Source organism: Macrobrachium nipponense, chromosome 4 (assembly GCF_015104395.2).
Source record: "Macrobrachium nipponense isolate FS-2020 chromosome 4, ASM1510439v2, whole genome shotgun sequence".
NCBI classification, from domain to species: Eukaryota; Metazoa; Arthropoda; class Malacostraca; order Decapoda; family Palaemonidae; genus Macrobrachium; species Macrobrachium nipponense.
Window position 1 is genome coordinate 90053666 of NC_061100.1, and position 6000 is coordinate 90059665.

Below are 6000 nucleotides of genomic sequence, written 5' to 3' on the forward strand. Positions count from 1 at the left end.
CATGCAGGGGTTGGAGCTTTCGGAAGGACTCGCGCCCTCTAAATAGAAGCTTTATAGAAGAGACGCTTCACGTCCTCTCTCTCTCTCTCGTTATGCGTTTCAGTGAGAAATAAGAAGGCGAACGTCGCCTGAACTCGTGTCCGTCTTTCCACCGAGAAATACGTAAGAGAAGTCATAGTAGCAGGAAGCTTTTGAGAGCGGACGCTCGGATGGACTCCAGGCGCGCGCGGGTGCACGCCAAGTGCGCGCCAGTGGACGCCCAAGTGCGCGCCAGTGGACGCCGAGCGCGCTCCAGTGGACGCGAGCGTGCACCAGCGCACGCCAGGTGGTGTCGCCTGGCTGAACGTTTCTGTTGAACTCTTCAAGCTCTTGTTTCAGATATGGGCCTAAAGAATGTTTATCTCTACCTCCGGTGATACCTTCTACCTCACCTGCAAAGAATGTGAAGTAGGCAGTGCTTCGGAGGAAGTTTAAAGTGAACAGACAACTTCTTCTTCGAAACCAGCAAGACATCGGGTTTCGTGATTCAAGAGGTCTCTGTCAATTAATATTGCTTTTCGCATAGGTGGATGGAGTTAAGGAAAGCTCAAGGGAAGATCTCGTTTGCTCTACCGCAACCTTTGCCATTCTGCCAATAAATTTAAGTTGCCACTACCGCAGTCAAGACTTTGCGATAAGGCAGTTACGGGTTATGTAAGGCTCGATGTCCTGCACGTCAGGACTCTCGGCAACGTTCAGTGGGATTCTTGCAAAGGCACTCATCAAAAGGACGCTCTTCAGGAAAGCGCAAGACAGGACTTCCTTTGCCATACTGCCAATAAATTTTAAGCTTTAGCAGGCATTAGTTGTGATACGGGAGAGGAAGCTGGTTGGAGAGTTTCTTCCTCTTCCCAGGATAATTTTGCAAGCTTTTTAGCCCATCTGAAAGGGTTTTTCAGATGATAGATTTTGTTAGTTTCTAGTCGGGACTACGCTGCCGAATTGAACATAGTCGTTCTACCTGCCGTAAGCCCAGTCTCTTAACAGGATTCTTGCCCCTTCCTCGTTTGAGACGGGAATCGGAAAAATTAAATGCTTGACTCCCTGGATTACGTTTTGTCAATTCAGTGACTTTCCCCCATTGACAATATACTTTCGTTTTGTCAAGTAAGTGGGTATCCCCTCATTGACAAAATATCTCTTTGTCCAGTAAATGGGTTAGTTCTCATTGACAAACATCTCATTAACTTGATATTGCGTAAGCGAATAAGCTCTTATTGACAAGATTCGGAAGAGCTCTCATTCGTCATTCGCAGACTCGTACAAGAAATAGACTTGTAGACTACGTCAATGAACGCTTATGTCCAGTAACATAAGAAGCTTGAGCTGACTGCTTCGATTCTCTTAAGTTTTGTTCATGAAACTTGCCTGTCAGATATGTATGTAGCTGTATTTCCGAATTCAGCTATATATGTCTGCCAGGTAAGTATGAACAAACTTTATTATGATATAATTTCATATTTTGCCTTGCGTTATTTACTTCTGGTTGGTTCAAGTCATATACGCTTGCTGTAGTTACCTCTTCGGATGGCAACCGAGAGGTCTATTGTCCTATTTTAAGGACATTTAATCGTTACTCCCTGCAGCCTTCCAGGAGTTTCCGATTTATCTTTTACCGTTGTATGGTAGTGTTCTGACGACACAAACGCATCTATATATTTAGCGTTTTCTGTTTCGCTTAAATATACCAGCTTGAGAGTCTTTCTGCTCAAAAAATAACGGACCATATTTCTTCGTAGAATAGGGTAGCTGGCAACCCAGACATAAAGTTAAGAGACGACGTTCGTAGCGGCTGGCTGCTGCTGTCACGCTGTGTCTGTCCTCCAGTCCAACCGAGCCAGTAACAGATCGGGCGCTGTCATGCGCGGTAGGTTACGTCTCTCTCTCCTGCGGGATTGACTGACTAACCGTATCTCTGTGCTGGCGGTTACGTCTCTCCTGCGGGATTGACTGAATAACTGTATCTCTGCCCTACAATCACGGACTTTAGCCTAAGATTGAGGGGATTTCTTACGTGAATGAATAACGTTGCATTCGTTTTGCCTTACTATGTTCAACAGAGTTATCTCTTAATCCTTTCGGTGCTCGTTACCGCACGGTATAGAACTACGAGTCTACCGCAACATTGCACTTTTATATGCTCTCCTGCTTAGGCAAAGCGCAGCCTTATTAGGGAAGTAAGCATACTCGGGGAGGGAATGGATGAGCTTGCTGGGGACCATTTCCTTCCTGAAGAAGTTTGTTTCCCCGAATAGACTGCAATTCAGACCACAGTTTTTTCTACCGGGAAACTGAAATATTATTCAAGATCTAGGAATGATTCTTTGAACATCTCTCAGTGCGTTTATCACCTGAGGTGATAGAAAGAAGGTGCCGGACATCTGGATAGGGTTTCAGATGTCCTGGATCTTAATCTGAAAGAAGTAAAAGCGATTCGGTAGTCCCTCCAGTCTCGTAACGAGTTTTGGGAACCAGTGGTCCCAGATCAACTCTGATATTCCATAGCTCTCTCATATCTTAAGAAGTATCTTCTCTCGGTCCCTGTTCGAGTTTACGAGAAAGCCTATTATAACAACAGGCGTAGAATGTAACGATCCTCTAGAGGTTCGTTACAGGATTGCAAAAGTCTGTACGAATCGTCTAGATCGACGGCAGCAACTATTGACTTCCGAGTGGAATCTTTCTTTAGAAGTAAGTTGAGAGTTGTGGAGACTTTAGGGACGCCCTTTCATTCTTCTCTTCGATATGTTGAGGACGAAGAGGCTTCTTCTTTTCTGCTCCCTTATTCTCGATCCGGGATCGGTACCATTAAACGCCATCCTATGATATTGAACGGGGATGGATATTTAGTCTCTTTTCCCCTTTTTTCAATCGCTTAGGAAATGTAATAAAGAGGATTTATGACGTCCAGGGAGCGACAATGACGCTGATCGCCCCATGTTGGCCTTCAGGATCCTGGATTCACAGAGGTCACATACTTCCTAGTTCACTTTCTAAGGCCTTTTCTGAGAGAGTCGGTCTACTCTAAAACTCGAAAGGTACCTATAACTACCTATATACATCTCCGCTCTGAGTCTGACTACGTTCAGGCTATCGAGATGTTGACAGGAATAAGATTACCGTCTTCCATTTCCGTCTGAAGAATGGATAAGCTGGCAGTCACAACTATTAAAGAATACGCAAATATGTTGTTGACGGCATTTGGGCTCAGAGATTTGCGTCTGTCAAACAACAAAGCCCTTCACGATCTTTGAGTTCTGTGGAATCTCGAACCTCGCTCATCATCTACTTTTTGTCTCACCTGTTTTTCTCGGAGTTCAGACACTCGTGCGAGATCAGGCGACATATAGTAGCCCTGAGTTTCTTGTTGACGAAGTCGGTTGCGTTTATACACCCCCGATGATCGTGTAACATGAGACCAGGTTGGACTGTCAGGCATTCTTCCTTCGGGACTGAATCGCCTTTTTGCTCCTCGCTCCTTTCTTCCGGCACCAGAAGCTCGAGTCAGGAGTTGATTCGCTGACGACGTTGGGTTGCGTTGATACACCCCCAAGGTTTGCTTAGATTGAATCGCCCAGGCAGTCCAGACACTCATCCTTCAGCGAAGAATAGTGCTTATGGTCTTCAGGGTACAGCCTTGCTGTCCTTGATTCGTCTGACTGGTCAACTGGTCGGTCACCTGACTTTAGTACAGACGGACTGACTGTGCATGTCCAGATCGAAGCTTTCAATATGGAACTTAGACGTAGTCTGAAGTTCTTGATGTCAAAGCATTCGAACCTCTCCTACCTGTTAACTTCTTGCATGTGATCAGGAAGGCCTTCTTCTAACCACCCTAGATACGACAAAGAGGGTTAGTGAGATTTTAAGCCATCGTCACAAGTTTTGGCTTTAGAGAACACAAGGCGGTGTGCTCTCTAACCCTTCCGTTGTGGCCTAAGAATGGTAACCCGTTTTGTCCTTGGGCCAGGAGCTTGGAAGCAAGGATGGCACAAGTTAGTGGGCAGGAGCCAGAGAGAGTCCTGTGCCCTGTCGGGTCTCTCAAGTTTTATCTACATAAAACTCAAGAAAGTCGAAGTCATTCGGGGCAATCTGCAGTGTTCCGAAAAGACCAGACTTGCCCATATCGAAGAACAGCCTGGCTTTAGTGTTAAGGAGTTCTTTCAAAAATGCTCCTTCATTGTGTTTGCACAAAGATTTGAAATCTTTTTATCTGAATGCTCACGAGGTGAGGGCGCGGCCTCGGAAGCATTTTCAACAGAGCATGGCACTCAGCAACATCCTGAGTACCATGTTTTAGCGAAGCAACTCTGTGTTCACTTCACACTCCCTGCGAGATGTGAAGATGGCATATGAGATCTGCTGCTCGCTAGGGCCATACGTGTCTGCAGACACAATCTTGGGGGCAAGAAGTACCCACTCATCCTATCCTGTAGAAAATGGTTAGGAAGAGCTCTTAATTTAGTTGTTGAGTCGCCGACAACGGCGACTTCTTAAACTCTTAAGCCTTAGTTTAACACACCTTAACTTTGGCTAGGTTGGTCAGGTGGTGATATATATATTTATATATATATATTTATTTTACTTCTTAGCCCTCATGGTATGGTCAATATGGTCTAGTCACGTCGTGGTCTCGCCCCTGTTGACAGATCATCTGGAGTGCACCAGCTATATAGGTCTCTACCTCGCTGGGCAACTCTAGTAGCACAAGCAGACTTACGTGGCAGTAACCACGAAGCCAGCTATGCTAACAGTGGAACCAAGATGTAAATCATCTGCATGCATTTGTTTCCCAAAATCCTTCTATTCTGTCCCTTCCCACCTCCAAAGGTGGGATTCAGCTATATATATATCTGACAGGTAATTTCATGAACAAATGATATTGTTATGATACAATAAAGTTTGTTCATACTTACCTGGCAGATATATATAATCAAGTACCCACCCACCTCCCCTCAGGGGACAGTGGAAATAAAAATTATGAATAGAAAATGGGAATGGTTCCTGATACCCCCTCCCAGCGGCGGGAATGGGTACTAACCACCTGGCCCGACCACTGCGCGTGGTGTCGGAAGTTTTTTAAAATTCTGTCGGACTTCAGAAAATACAGCTATATATATATATGCCGGTAAAGTATGAACAAACTTTATTGTATCATAACAATATCATTTTTTGCCCGATAAACTACCGTGAACAGGTGCAAAGGTCTGTTTGAAATGGGTCGAGGGGTAATTATATAAGTGACAAGTACTTAATAAAATCAGTAATTTACATATCTTGTCTTAACATATGAAATATGTAAATTGAATTTCCTTTATCTTGGCAGCGATTGAGAGCAGAGACCTGGGTAGTGGATGTCCTTCAGGAGGGCTATCTACTTCCCTTCACCAGTCACCCAGTCTGTCTCCTATCTTACGAAGTGGGATTGATCTTCAAAACGCAGGCCTTGGTGGAAGAAGTGAGAACTATGTTGAGCAAGGGTGCTGTGGAAGTCATGTTGGACAGATCTCCAGTGTTTTACAGCTGAGTCTTTCTTGTAGAGGAGACTTCGGGGGGTTGGAGACCAGTCATAGACCTTTCTCACCCGAACCGATTTGTTCACCAGACTCAGTTCAAGATGGAGACAGCACAGTCAGTTGTTGGCATCCATCAGGGAGAAGGACTTCATGCTTATGGTGGACCTAATGGATGCATATTTCCAGATATCCTTCCATCGGTCATCCCACAAGTACCTCCGCTTCGTCCTTGGGGAATTGGTCTACCAGTTCAAGGACCTATGCTTCGACTCTTGACTGCCCCCCAGGTGTTCACAAGGGTGTTCAAACCTGGTCTCGGCTTGGGCAAATTCGAACGGGATACGTCTCCTGAAGTATCTCGACAATTGGCTGGTCCTGCTTCTGCTCATAGTTGCTACAGGACAGGGATCGCCTTCTCGAGTTTTGTCGGAATCTAGGGATCTTG

The 6000-nt window shown here is 45.3% G+C and overlaps 1 pseudogene; it reads left to right on the forward strand.

Annotated features, from left to right (window-relative positions):
- Positions 1-5566, forward strand: part of LOC135211440 (kinetochore-associated protein 1-like) — a 30287-nt pseudogene extending 24721 nt beyond the window's left edge.
- Positions 5567-6000: the final 434 nt, after the last annotated feature.